Source organism: Henckelia pumila, chromosome 3 (assembly GCF_033568475.1).
Source record: "Henckelia pumila isolate YLH828 chromosome 3, ASM3356847v2, whole genome shotgun sequence".
Taxonomy (NCBI): domain Eukaryota; kingdom Viridiplantae; phylum Streptophyta; class Magnoliopsida; order Lamiales; family Gesneriaceae; genus Henckelia; species Henckelia pumila.
The window spans coordinates 160,063,477-160,079,249 of record NC_133122.1 but is presented as its reverse complement, the minus strand read 5'-3'; the positions used below and the strand labels follow the sequence as shown (position 1 = coordinate 160,079,249).

General features: G+C 35.0%; 1 long non-coding RNA gene across 3 annotated transcripts; it reads left to right on the top strand.

Annotated features, from left to right (window-relative positions):
* Positions 1–8,815: 8,815 nt before the first annotated feature.
* LOC140893254 (uncharacterized) lies at positions 8,816–13,468 on the top strand. Of its 3 annotated transcripts, none has more exons than XR_012153073.1 (7): positions 8,816–8,936; positions 10,053–10,247; positions 10,518–10,684; positions 10,824–11,125; positions 11,486–11,590; positions 12,529–12,913; positions 13,295–13,468. It is a non-coding gene; the product is annotated as an uncharacterized lncRNA (long non-coding RNA). The 3 variants fall into 3 exon arrangements; XR_012153072.1 differs by having other exon boundaries at positions 10,518–11,125; positions 12,529–12,615; positions 12,865–12,913; XR_012153071.1 differs by having other exon boundaries at positions 10,518–11,125.
* Positions 13,469–15,773: the final 2,305 nt, after the last annotated feature.

Genomic DNA, 15,773 nt, shown 5'->3' with positions numbered 1-15,773 from the left:
CCTTAGGATTGACATTGTTTTTTAGCCAAACCCTTGGATATATTCCTGCAACATCAACCCTGAAAGTGTTCGGGTTGATTTCAATTCTTGTACTTAATTTCACCCATCTTTGTTGATAAACCTGAAATGAAGAAATGACAGGTGGATTAGTATCAATCTTAGATTTACCCTTGTCAGTGTTGCTTTATCTAGATCATAAAAAACTGATGATATATTAGCGCTTGTTTATTGAGTATTATAATCCTCAACATATTGTTTTACAACCGGTGGCTGTATTTCTTGTTCTTGTAAAACCAATGGTTTTAACATTTCTTTTTTCTATAAAACCAGTGGTTTTTCTATGGCACGCATAATTGGCCCTTGAATAGCAGTCCATAGTTGAGTTTGAGCTTGCATACATCCTGTTATTCTATTGGATACTTTGATCCGATCAGCTTGTTGTAACCTTCCTGCCATATCGGCACTTATGACAAGCTAGATGAACTCGGTTTGAAGCAATCCAAGGTGTTCCCTGAGATGCCTCTGCATTTTCATGATGGAATCAACGTCACTGCCTTCCATATCTTGTTAAGAAATCTACAAGAATATTTTCATGATATTTAATAATAACAATATCAAAAATATAATTTTGACATAATGCTTGCCATCTTAATAACCTAGCTTTCTCAGGTTTAGATTTAATCTTATTTCTTAGAAAAGCTTTTACCCGAGTGTTATCAACCTTTAAAGTGAATTTTTTAGCAAGTAAAAATAATGGCCATTTTTCGAAAGCCCTTTTAACTGCATAAAATTCCTTCTCGTTGATATTCCATCTGATGGCCTCAGATTCTGAAAAAAGACCGCTACAGTATCTGCATGATATTTCTCCATCCGGAGTGCTCTTAATAAGGTCTGTTGCCCACCATTCGTCACTGTCATACGTAAATAAGACCAAATCATCTTCATCCACGGGTATAGCCATTTTTGAGAGATTCTTACATATCTCCTTTAATTGGTTTACCCCTTTAGTATGGTCATCGGTCCATATAAACCTTTCATGCTTTTTTAACAAAGGACTGAACATCTTTCTGTATATTTCCAGATTGTTTATGAACATCCCTGCAAAATTAACTACTCTTAGAAAACTTTGGAGTTGTTTTACATCTTTGAGTTTATCTGGAAAATTCTTTACTTTTTCCACAATATGGGGTTGTAGAATTATTCCAGTTTCATCAATCTCAATTTCAAGGAATTCAATTTTTCTTGTTGCTATGGCTGCTTTCTTTTCAGATAAAACCAGTCCTTCTTGTTTACAAATTTTAGACAAAATCTCTAAATGTTTAACATGTTCATCTATGTTTTTTGATGCTATAAGAATATCATCAATATAAACAAACATGAAGTTGAAATAATCCTTAAAAATATTATCCAATTTTATTTGAAATATTTGAGGTGCATTAGCCAATCCCATAAGCATAACTTCCCTGATATATTGTCCTTGTGATGTGAAGAAGGCTGTGAATTTCTTACTGCCATCTTCCATCTGAATCTGGTAAAATGCAGACTTACAGTCAAATTTTGAGAACACTCTAGCATTTCGTACACAGCTAATTAGATGTTCTCTACTGGGTATGAAGTACCCATCAAACTCCAGGATTTTATTAATTCCTTGATAGTTAATAACTAACCTGGATTTTCCTCTTTTTATTTCACCATGATTTATGACCAAAAAACCTGGGCTGCTATATGGTGAAACTCCATCTTTGATTAAACCAAGGTCCAAATATTCCTTGATAATCATCCTCATATCCCTTTGATCTGTTATGTTCATCGGAATAGGCTTATATCTAACAAATTTATACTCTTTACTTTATTTTAGAGAAAGGCTATCTTTAAGTTGATTTCTATCCCACCATGCCAAAGGATGCTCATTATAACTTTCTTTGAGCCTTTTCTTGACATCTTCGAGGGATACCTTATTTTCTAACTCTATATCTTTTTGGGTTAGAGTTACCTTGAGAAGCTCCATATCATCTATTTGAAGTTCTTGTTCTGTTGTTATCTTCAATATGATTTCTCCAAACCTTCTTGAATCTTTCATCTTTGGGTGAAAAAGTTGTCCTTTATTATCACCACGCTGGCTGCGGAACATTATCGACATTTGTCGATAAAAAGCAATATTGAGTCTTGGGACGATAATTTTATGATCACAGATTGTAGTGAACATAAGTCGTCTTAACTCATTATCTTGTGTGTACTTCTTAAACATTTGTAAGAAATTGTTTTCCAACAGGATATCGGCTCCTGTATCATGGAAATATATTGGCGGTGGGAACATAAAAATATTTAGGACTGAACCGGGAATTTTTGGAAAATATTTGGGACCAAACCGGGAACATTGAAACATTTAGGACTGAATCGGGAATGTGTCCAAACATTTAGGACTGAACCGGGATTTTCTCCCATATTCTTATTGAGTCTTTAGACTCACTATGCTTGAATGGTTCAGGTAATGAGAATGACATTTATGCATACGTCGATGCGTTTGATGTCGGACATGAGGAGGAGCCAAGATTCGAGCCGGCAGGAGATGCATGAGTGTGTTTGTGTTGACTTTAATGAAGCTAAATGTTATGTTTGATTGAAGAAAACAAGTTTTATGTTTCAAATTTTCGTGATTTGGTTTGTAAACTATTTAAAATGTTTTAAGTGAGGTTTGATGTATGCATACATCTTTCAAAAAATTTCTTTTCCGCGCTATTTTAAGGTCATGTTAGTTGTGTAACGTCCCCATCGATTGAGGGCATTATAGTTTGGTATCAGAGTAGTTCGTTCTGGGTCTTATTTTAGGCACTCTCATTCATACTCGCCACGACTCCAAAACTCCGTCTTCATGTCTGTAAGTTATGAGTTTATGTAATTATGTACATGACAATGTGATGAGTTATATGTATACGAAATGTATGTTAAGTTTGCCTATGTTGTAAATCGTGACTGAGCGGTGTGAATAATGTTGGACTTTAAGAATATGGCTTCTCGTAGGGGAAACACCAACACCAACAACAACAACCATGACGACTGTGAACCGAATAATTAGAACAATCAGAACAACCAATTCTTGGCGGGATTAACTACTTTGCTACAAAAGCAGAGCCGTATTCAGGGATCACAAATTCAACAACTTCTTCAAGCCCAGGCGGCCAATACGAGGAACAATCACCATGGGGCTAATCAGAACCCGATATACAAGCGATTCTTGGAAGTGAATCCACCAGATTTCAAAGGTGAGGCCGTTCTTTTGGTGGCCGAACAGTGGTTCCAAGCCATGGAGATTGTCTTTGATTTCATGCAGTTATCCGATGCGGATATGGTAAGATGTGCCACATATATGTTCCGAGATGACGCTCGCATTTGGTGGAATGGAGCGAAGGCTGCCTTAAACCTGACTACCCTTACTTGGAATGGATTCAAAGACGTATTTTATGGGAAGTATTTCACTCGGTCTATCCCACGAGGAGTAGTATTGACAATTATTAGTACTTGTAATTAAAATAATCTAAACTTTATCTAAAAAATTAATATTTGAGAGGTTTGCAGAAAAATTTAATAAGCAATGAATTTTAGCTAGCACGCACACAATTTTAAGAAATTATCAATGAGAGAAAAAATGGTCTAGAGATTTTGGATTTCACCTGGTTTCGACAAAAACTTCTCCTAATTAATTTATTTTCATGAATTTCATTCAATTAATAGCCAAGAGCACTTAAGTGTATTATTTTCCTCTCCCGAGAAACAAATAATATATTACAAAACATGAAGTTCTAGAGTTGCACAATTATTCGAAAGAGTAGAACATGCATCGGTTCTAGGTGTTACAAAACGAAATACAATACAAGATACATGTCGAATTCAAAATATACAATCGACTTTAAACCAAGTCCTCACTCCTAACAAACTCAACCCATTCTAGCCATTCTACCTCTGACTCGAACCTGCCCCACCTGTTGCCAAGTCCACATACAAAAACAAGACAACAGTAGGATAAATCCGGTGAGAATAATATTCCCAGTAAAAACAACAAACAAGCAATATCAAGTAATATATCAAAATCATGATATAATGACAACATATTCCAATTATGAAATAGAATGAAATGCATGACTTTAAGTTTCGGGATTATCAAATCAGATAATCCAAGGATAACTCGGTTCTTCGATTGGGATCCCGAGGTCAATATATCACAAAAACTCACCGAATCTCCCGATCGATTTGGATGATGCATATATCAATCCTCTAGACTCTGGAGCAACCATAAGGAGTCTCGGGCTATTGGAGTAACTCGACGACCAATGTCACTCGATTATAGTCCCCAAAACATATAATTCAAAATGAATGGATCAAGATGAATGCAAGTGAAAATCGAATACATTCAAACATAATCCAACTAATTCAAGTAAACATGCAAGTATTGATTTCAGGGAAAATCGAAATCAACTCGGATTCGAGTATTCGTCCCAATTCAATTCGATGTCGACTTATACCTTTTCTTCGATTCGATGTTGCTCCCAATCTGGACAAGCTACAACAACAAGAGTTCCAATAAAAAATCATTCAACTCAATTCAACGAATAAGGTAAAGTTATTACCGATTCTAAATTAATTTTTTGACGATTCGAATTATACGAACTCTGAGCTCAACAGCCTTCAACCAAATATGTAGGGAGATATAAAAGAACTCAATATCAATAAATCCATTCAATTCAAAAACAATTCAAACCATTTTCCCCAATACTCCCTAATCACAATCCGGCGGCATAACGGCTAAAGTACGGCCAACCAAAATCAACAACTCAACATAAAAATCCAATCTACCTCATATGTCCATCAATCTATCAAAACAACTCAAATACCAAAAAATAAACCAAACCCCTATGTTTGAATAAATGCTTCAAAAATCATAACAAATCCAAACGTCGTTCTTTTTCCGATCCGACTTGGAATATACCATCTATGCTAGCTCAAAAAAACATATCCAAACATAATTAGATTCCAACAACATCCTGAAATTGAAGTATAACTGATCGAAGAAAAACTTACGGTATAACGTAGCTCTCGCAATCGTGATCGGAAATATGCCTTCAGATTGAATTTCTATCGGACGGATCGAGCAAAAGTCGGAAATGAAAAGCTTGATGGGGCGTTAATGGTGGAATGGGTCAAGGAGAAGGAATAAAGAAGAAGGGAACGCTTAGTCATTCCTCTATATATTAAAAGACCAAGTCAAAATAGGTAAATCGCACTTTGGTCCCAGAATTCTTCAAAAAATGCAATTCAGTACCTGATCAAATATCAAATCAATCCTCGAGTTTCATAATCACTGAATATCAATATTTATCTCCTATAATCTCGATTAAGATAATTTTGGGGCGTTACACCTACAGACTTTCCAGCATACGAACCCCCAAGAATATGGTCTACCTGATACCTTTGGTGCAATGTATTGTGAGTGCCTAGTGAAATAATATCCAGACTGATTTTTCATACCAGGCTTCCAATATTTCTTTTTAAATGATTTGTTTTTAAAATATGGTCTATGTTTTGACTTCATATAATTCTGTCTGTCTTGAATTTTGGATCTAATATTGTGTAGAGAGAGGGGTGAATACACATGACTATAAAAATGTTTCAAATATTTTAAAAGCTTTGAGAGTAGTCTTAATAGGGTTAGATATCAAGACTAGTTCTTTTAACCTTAAAAGCAGTTTAGACCACAAGAATAGTGCGGATAAACAGTCCAACTATTTTTGATACTCTCGTAGGCAAAAACAATAAGATAAATAAGCAGTTAACGAAATAAAAACATTCAAGATATATGAAAGTTCAAAGCAAACTGCTTCTACGTCTCCCTTTCTTCCACGCAGGAAGGAAATTCACTTGAAGGCTTTGATTTATACACCCTTTGTAGACATCCCACTCCAATCGTAGGATTTACTCTTGCCTAGACTGAAACTCCTAGTACACAACACGGCACAACAGTAAGTAGAGTAAAGCAGTTGAATGAATCCTAAGATTCAAACTCGTGGGCAAATCCTCTTCAACAATTCTGATTTGAGCAGTTGAGAGTTGTATCTTTACCCTTGTGATCCTGAGAGAACAAATGAGTGACTGTTATAAGTGGAAAAGGTGAGAAAGTAGGATGTATCTTGCAAAGTTCTCAGATAATGCTTTAGAAAGCTTATGATTGTTGAGCGAGATTTTTCTTATTCTTCTTGTTTGCATCTTATTATTTACAGATACCTTGCAATAATGTTCAACTTCTGTCCTCATTAAATACTTGTCTCTATCGTCTTTAATTCTTCTGTGTGCCCTCATAGATGTGAGACAAGTATAATGTTGAAAATAGATAGTAGCAGTTCTGCAGCGTTTAAGTGGACTTCTTTCAGGTTCCATTTTTGATAATCTCTTGAACTTTAAATATTTTTGTATTTATGACTCTTAAATACTCTGATATTTTAGGCGTAAATGTTGTGACTTAGCATGCACAACTCTTGGTGAATATATATGAGATTTGACATTTTCTTTGAGATATCTCTTTACAAATATAGTCGTTGAACAGTCAAGTAGTCGGTAGCCTTTTTAAGACGTGTGGCTGGTCATATGTTGCTGTAGAATATCAGTCGATAGTTTTTTGAGAAGTCGAACTTATTTAGGCAGTCGAACCCCTTTGAGCAGTCGAACCCCTTTAACATGCTTTACAATGAATGGCAATTCAAATTATAACATGAGCAGTTGTTTGTAATTACCAAAACTAAGGATTCTAACATTGACCATATCCAGACCTATCTGATCAAGTTTTGGTCATTCCAAATTGTGAACTCTCTGGTTCAACATATCCCAGTCCTTTGTGTAAAAGTTTGTTTTGTTGAAATATTTGAGGATTATCAGGAATTTCAGGTTCCATGTGTTCATATATCATGCTGGACCTTACAAATTTCACTAATTTGAACTGTGTTTGTCCAGACATGACTGAGTATTTTTTCGGATATACTGTTGACAATTCATGCTAAATCATAGGTCAGTTCGATCACAAGCTTTCTTTTTCATTCCATTCAGTTTGCCCAATGAAACAGAAGACTTATTCCAAGTGTTGACAAGATTCGTCAATATTTTATTTTTTGAAAGTATGACTTGGATTTCATTTCTCATATTTGTGTCATTACTGAGTTTATCTGTTGTATTGGATGTTGACAAGATTGGATACCACTTGATGTGAATCGGTTGGGTGTGAATACGTGACTTTCCAAACTGGATGTAATGTAGCAGTTGACCCCTTAAGATGCTTATAATGCCCCAAAAATATTTAATTTGAGGATTTATGAAATTTTGGATTAACTTTTTTGTTTCAGAAATTTAGAGACTGAATTGAAGTTTTTAAGATTGACCAAGGACTAAATTGTAGATTTGACTTTGACTTATCTCTTGGCCAATCAAAATAAGATTTTAATGTAATTTTTCTTCCCCATTTCAAGTGTTCAGCAGAGATAAGGGAGAAGATAAGAAGCTCAACCCCATTTTCATGCATTCAAGCTTCGATCCGGCATCATCTATCCGGTAGATTTTAAAGATAACTACATATTTGGAATCCCAACTTCGAGGGCTACATTATATGTAAGTTTGATAAGATTCTATAAAGTTTCAAATTTTGGGTTATGTTGGATTTGAGATATGAGTTTTTAGATATGTTCTTGAGTTGATCGAGATGGTATATTGGGGAAGGAATTTCGAAAGTTTGGTGATGTATTTGTGATTATTTTGAGCTGTTTTTGATGTATTATTGATGTTGATATTTTGGGGATATCCGATTTTTAGCTGTTATGCCGCCGGTTTGATTTTGAAAGAGTTATTTAGTAATTGTTGAGCCGAGAGAATTGGAAATGATATTCTGCAAAAATTTTTTATCTATTTCAGATTTTGATGGGAGTTTATCGGTTCAAGTTTGCAAGAGTTTGAATTGTTGAGATTTTGGTCAAGGTTGGTTCGAATATTGTTTTGGAATGCCGAGTTTGATCGAATGAATTTGTTATGAGTTTGATTGAGTTAATTCATTTTAGGAATTTGAGCTTTCAAGATTTAGAATCGAAGGTATGATCAGAAAATTAAAATATTTGGGATTGAATCTTCGAGACATTTATGAGATTTTTCGAGCCCTTAAAGCCACACACTTGCTTGCTTATATGTTATTTGTTTAATTTATTCGATTCATGAGATTTATTGAATAGCATGGGTTTATGCTCTTTGATTATTTCTCGATGATTATCGATATTTGCATTCATGTTATATTATATGAATCGAAGATATGATATATGAGATGAGATGATCATATGAGCAGAGATTTTGATTTATTGAATTGCATCATCTCATTCATATTGAGCCAAACTTCTTTGAAATTTGATGGCATAGTTGCCTTTGTTGCAGCGGACGTTTGGGTCTGTATTTGAGTGGCATGGGATGCAGAGCAGCTCCTATGGCCAGAAAACTCTATATACACTAGTAGAAAATTCTCATTTTACTTCGGCACAAATTACTTCGGCAATAATTAATTCCGAAGTAATATGTAATAATCAACTTCAGTAAAAAAACATGCGAAGTAAAATCACACTTTTTACTTCAGCATTTACAAAAACACGGGGTTCACTTAGTCTTTGAGAACATATTACTTCGGCATATTTTTTTCTAATGTAGTAAAAAGTGAAAAAATAAAATTTTTAATGATAAGTGGTGAAGTAAATTCCTGCAACTCTTAACCTTCAATATTTTATCAATCTCATTTCACTTGCGATCGGTAAAAACAAGAACTCCATCTCTTTCTTTTCAACCCTAGCGGCCCGTCGATTTACAACTTCAGCCGTTCACTACCTCCGGAGCTGCTCGCCAGCGGAACCATTGGAAAGCCCAACGTAAGAATCCTTCTCTTTTCCCTTCGATTCGGGTTTTAAATGTTTTGGATGAGTATTTCTATTTTTTAACCTGAAATCGAGTTTTTTTTATTCATCCATTTGGGTTTCCTCCTATTTGTTCACTTTAGCGCTGTTTATTCTACAATGATGCTCTGCGTTTCGTGTTTTTAGGGTTTTTGGTTTCAATTTCCCTGTAACGTGAAGGGAACACCCACCATCTTGGTTGCATTTTTGCTATCGCGCACTTTCACGAACGAAAACCCAGTAATGATGCAATTTGGTGTGTTGTAGCAGCTTAAATTTTTTTATGGACCTCGAGTAATTTTTTTTGTTTGAAGTTCTTGCTTGTTCTGCTCTGGACTCCTGCACACACATACGCACGTTGTCTGTCTGTGATTTGGGCACCCTGCGTCAAATGATTTTCCATTGGAATATAAGTGGCAATAGGATCTAATGGTTGGTTTTGGGTACTGGGAGACTAGCCTAGACCAATGCCCAAAATAGAACTTGTAGTAGTTTTTAATAAATGCAAGTTTCAACCATGTCTAGCATGATTAGTTTTTAGAATGAGTTTCTCCAGTAAATATAAAAGAAACCTATTATTATAGCAACCATAAGAATGCTATCAGATTAATTTCTTGAAGTTAGTGGAATGTTGGGATTAGGAATATGTTTAATTAATCTTCATTACAATCTGAAATGCTATGTCTTGACCAGTTTTTTGAGTCTTAGTCATGATTGACCTGAGTTGGGAGAGAACACACTCCTTAGCTTTTGTGGTAAAATTTATTGCGACACATTTCTTGAAGAATTATCATTTCACCATTGGCTGTGCGAAAACCCATTTTGACATATATTTGGTGGACTCGGGTTATTGTTTACTGGAGAAGGGTTGATTATATGTCCGTTGCCTTCACCATAATAGCAGTTGGAAATTCAGCAGTGGTTATTGGTCTTTGGCCTTCACATGTTATTTGGACTTACTACTGTGTGGCAAAGTACGTATAGTAGCAATATAGTTAACTATTGGCTTTATCGATGTTACACAATGCATATGTTACCATGCCTACTTCGAGTTTTGCTCTGTAATTTCTCGTCTTTGAATTCAAAATGCAGAAGCAAGAGGTTAGGGTGGATTTTGAAGATTCTTGTATTGCTTTCGTTGTCGGTGCGCTTTTGATCCTCTGGACTATCGTTGCAATAGTTAGAAGTATTCTTGGTGGAATATGATATGGGTTTTTGCTCCATTGATTGCTACCTTCGAGGTTGTCGGAGAGAGAGTGACCGAGAAATGGAAGCATTGTTTTTTTGGTCAGTATGAGATTTTTATTTAACATTAATCACTTCGAGCAAGATGATTGATGATTGTCATGGTTTTTCTCTGTCTGATTATACCTTCATGTTGTCGTGGTTTTTCGAAATTTTAAGAATGGTTTTAAGATTAATCTCATGTATCATTTTAAAATTTTATTTTACTGCATAACCTAGAAGGTTAAGAATTAACTAACTACAAGACAATAATCTGACTAGTTTTCTCTTTTTCATTGAACTTTGCTTGTTGCTTATGCTTTATGATACCAGGATGGTTGTTATTCGACTCTCGAAGACATTTGTACGGTAGTTCAAGATTTCATGGATTTTTGCTTCCATTCGTACTTCTCCTACATGGATGAATTGAGTGAGGAAGTGTACGAAAACGAGAAACCAATGGAAATACAGTGAGACTCTTAACTCACTGGGTTAAGAAGGTCCATTCTTGGAAACTGTTTGTGTTCCATTTGCTGGTCTAGCAATATTTCTATGGCCTCTGGCTGTAATTGGGGCGGTTTTGGCAGCTTTCATCTCGAGTTTTTTTCTTGGTTTTTATGTGGATTTGTCGTGATTCAGGTGTGCGTTCAACAACTTTTGTGCTTTTATCGATTCCCTGAGACCAACATTCCCTTCCAAATATAAAGAAATTCTCGGGGCAAAAAAAAGTTTGTACTTCTGAGCTCAATTTCAGATAAAGATGTTTTTTTTGTTCATGCTCTTCGAAAGTATTGATCATTGGAAAATTGGACTTTTGTGAATGCAAATTATGTTGTTCGAAAGTATTGCCATGGAGCAAGATGCAGATTAAGTGGAAAGGTTTGGCTTGGATCCACCTCAAACTCATTGGTTTATTTGGGGTTATTTGCTGGAATTTTGAGGTAAGAATGTGTTTATTTAGCTTTCGGTTGCAAGTTTGGTGTTCTTGGCAGCAAATACTTTTGTACTTGTAAGTGTCATCGGCAACCATGTGTCATGTCCAGTGTTAAAAAGATTATAGCAGGAAATTTGAGAAAAACATAAAAAATGACTATTATGTGTTCATCTGTCAATCCTTTCCATTTACTTCTGTGTGACCTGATTTTGCTTCTGAAAGTAGAGAAGTTAGTTTGTTTTGCGTTGCTACCACTGTTTTTTTTAGTTTCATGGGAATTTTTTCCTAGAGTGTTTTGTATTGAAGGGGAGGTAGCACATTACATACAAAGAAGCTGTTTTTTAGATGCCATGTTGTCTATCTGCAGGTGATCAAACACCACTAGTTTGTGCCCCTGCTACGTTACAGTACAAGATGAAAAAGAAGATGGAAGAAGCCATCCAATATGGTCCATAGCATGTCGTTATGACTTGTGAGTAACCCCATTTCTACGATGTCAAACTTTGGGTATCGTTTGTGGAACAAATCTGATCCATGGTCCAATTTTTTCTGAGGTATTGCATATAAAAGACAAAATAAATTGGTGAGGATCGGCTTCTCTTGATATGCCAAGAACTCCAATCATTTGTATTAATTTCCAAATAACGTTCCCCAGATTCAATAAAGAGTGTATGTTTCTGTTCCTACGATAATCACACGACACGAGAAACTTGACAAGAATTATACATGAAATTGAAGGCTTCTCCCCAACTCACTAACCTATTCTTCATTAAATCACAAAACTTGTAAATGAAAAATTTAGGTAATTATGTGAGCATGATCAATTCCTTGCGTAATTTGTAAGCATGATCTTTCATATAATTTGTTTTGCTATATCAAAGTTAACACAACAGGGGGAAAAATATTGAAGAAACTGAAAATACTATGAAAAATTTGTAAGCATGATCTTTCACATAATTTGTTTTGCTACATCGAAGTTAGAACCATTGTAAATAAATACAACCTGAATATTTCTTCCATTTGGGAATTTGTATGTTAATGCAAAATAATGATATTACAGGTCCAATTCCGGATGTCATTGGTAAACTAGAAAAGCTTCAAACATTTGATCTGTCCGACAACAAGCTGTTTGGTGACATACCCGATTCTATTGGCAAATTGAAGAATTTGAACTATTTGTGAGCTTTTAGAACTTTTTCCATTAAATTTTGGGTATTTACATGTTCCTTATATTGATTCATATTTTAAAATTCTTCGAGAAAGACAACCAACAATGGGTTAAAACATAGTAGTACTTTAGTTATAGCCAATTTATGATTTTCTAATTAGTATTTTTTCCTTGTTTTTATTTTTATTGGTCTGGCATAAAATTATTCAGATTGAAGTCATTGTTTCACGCTATATATGCAGATAAACTGATTTATTGCTTTGAGTATAATCGGAATTAATTGATTATTCCCTCGTGGTTGTTCAGCCGTTAAGCTTCTTTGGGCTAAGGTTGGTAGTTTTCTTTATCGTTATATATCCAAGAATGGAGATCCCCTCGAAATAATCTCATTTTGACTAGTAAATGGGGTAAGTGGATCGTACAAGTGGATCTTTAATTAGTCTCCTGATTCAGATATCAGTACTCGAAAAGCTCAGCTGTTCGAGTGTTCAAGAGAATGCACATGGCTATTAAAAACATTTTGATTGTTGTATAATTATTATTTTTTAAACTTTCTAATTGTATTTGCTTTCCTGCAGCTACCATAATTCAGAGCATGTGGGTGAATGGCATCGACACAAATATGAGGTTAGTTGATGAGAAAATTTGGAAAACTAAACTATTTGATTGAAATTTTACTTAAATAATTTTTGTATTGATCGTTACATGTGATCGAGAGATGGTTGGTATTTTAAAAGAATCTGGCTTGAAATTCATAGGAAGAAATGAAATTGGAAAGCAAGTAGAGGTTGATTCTTTCAAAGTGTTTATCGTTCTGTCATTTTCTCTTGCAATTTAGTTGTTCGGATTAGTTAGTTTCATGGATCAAGCACTGCCAAGTCAAACTTTATCTAATTTTGGTTCTTCTTTTCCTAAGTACCTAATTAGTTGATTTTCTTTAGTTTGCACCCCTGAAGTTGCCTTGGATTTATAATTTTCATTTTTCTTTCCATCGATTTATTTCTGCAGATTATGGAGTTTGCAGACCATCCGTTTTATGTGGGGGTTAAGTAATTCCATCCAGTATTCAAGTCAAGGACATGGAGGCCCTCGACTATATTCTTAGGTATATAAATGGCCAATACTTGTCGTCTTGTAAAGTGTTTTATAGTCCTGATGTAAAGTAATGTCTGGTTGTAGGTGCCTAAATTAGTCGTGCACATTGGGATAAATCTTTGTTTTTTATTTATGGATTATTGAATATATTTGTTAGAACACTTTTAGTTTGTGAAAATACTTATGGATACATGCATTTTTGGGCTATAGTCGTGGATTCGTGGATTCATAATTGTGGATTGGTAAATATACGGATGTTCTTAGTTTTTGGATGGATAATTGATGAATCTAATATTTTAATTTTCAGAAATATATATATATATATATATATATATATATATATATTGTGTTTTTATTTCATCAATCGATATAAATGCCACAGTTATATATATTCTATTACTTCGTCACTTAAGGAAAGTGCAGAAGTAAAATTTTTCTTTTACTTCACTACAATAAATAACATGTGAAGTTAAATATAACAATTACTTCATCATTCAATTTAAATGCCGAAGTAATATATATGCTATTTCTTCGTCAAATAAGGAAATCTCTGATGTAAAAGACATTCTTTTACTTCGGAAACGGTCCAATCTTGAACCAATTTTGACTCCGTGAACCGACCAAAGACTTCGGTATTTTTGTGTCTAAGACTTCGGTTATTAAGCGAAGTAATACAATACCCTATTACTTCACGTGCATCTACTTCGGTACTTATCTATCTACGACTTCAGTTAATATGCGAAGTAAAAGACGATAATTCTACTAGTGATAGTTGCGCCAAAGTTCGGGGTTGAGAAGCCCAATACCCACCCCTATTGGGAGATTAGGTAGTGATGTTGTGTTTTCTTTTCCCTTGGGATCCCTATAGCCGAGATTCAGACTGAGTCCGAGATTTGATAGCCCACATATTCTTGAGCATGCATTTCATTTCAGATCAATTATGAATTTAGATTATTGTTGTTGAAATGCTTAAATGCTCCTGTCGTTCATACTGAGTTTATTCTCACCGATTTTCTGACTGTTGCTTTGTCTTGTGTGTGTGCATTGAGACATGTGGTTCAGGGTCGAGCTATAGAGGACCTTGAGGGCTATGGGAATTGAGAGTAGAAGTGGAGCTTCGGGTTTAACTATCAAGTTGTATCAAACTTGTTTGGGAAAATGTCGAACATTTGTATTGTCGAACATTTTGAATATTTATCTCGTTTTTATGGTGTTTGAACTCCTTTTGATTGTAGGATTTGAACATGTATCTAGATTGCACTATTCCGAGTTTTGAAGTTTAAAATCGAAAAAAAGACAGCAGCAGCTCTTGTTCGAAGCAAGAGCGCAGCTGTGCTATGCGAGAGGCGCAGCTGTGCTCCCCTGCGAGACCCCAGTGCAGCTGCGCTACCTGAGAAGCGCAGTTGCGCTGCCCCATTTTAAAAAAAAAATTATCTCGGTTGGTTGCTTAGCGTGTTATAGATCGAACCCGGGGCCTCCACAATGCTAAACTGAGTTCAGTTGAGGTTGGTCAACTGAACTATTTTCTTTTTATCGTGTGTCGATGTTGGCAAACAAATATTATGTGCGGAAAGATGCCAACTAACATATTAGAACTATAATCAAATGACTAGATTTAATTTGTGAGTGAGTGAGTGTGCTCGACTGAAATATGCATGAAACTGGAAAGAAAGAACACAAGTGTTTGTTTATGGATGTTCGGAGTTAAATATCCTACGTCACCCCTTCTTCTACCTTGGAAGGATTCACTTTAGAATACTTTGACTATTAAAACACTTTGCAACAGCCCGATCCAATATTAGGGCTTACCCAACTGTCTATCTCAAAAATCCTAGACTCAATCTCAAGAACTCAGCCTTCGACTGATTCTTGTTACAATAGTAGTATTTTACAGTTCAATAAATTTATCTATTACAAGATTTACAACTTGATAAGCTTTGCACAAAGTGATCCTTCACTTGATAAAATATATCAATATGTCTGTGCTTGATCAGTTTACTTCAGTTGAGACTTCATGAATGCAAATGTAAGTTTGCTATGTGTCTTACTTGTATTGCATGTATATCTCAATGTATCATCTGTCTCTCTTCTGTGTATTATTGATCTTCTTCTCCTTTAAATAGGGATGGATTGTAAATGCTCTTTATTCAAATTGCATCCGTACTGCAACAGTACTATGCCGTTATGAAGGTACTCTGTCCCTCTGCAACTTTTGCAGCGTCAGCTTGTGTATGGGAAAATCTATCCGCAAGAGGTGGACTGTGAAAGAGTGGGTGCCCGGATAGCCAACTTGTGGCTAAGGGCTTTTATGACTCTTTGTGTAAACAATCTTTGTTTAATATAATTTACATTTTATTAATGACAATGACTTTATCTTTCTTCATATTGTTAT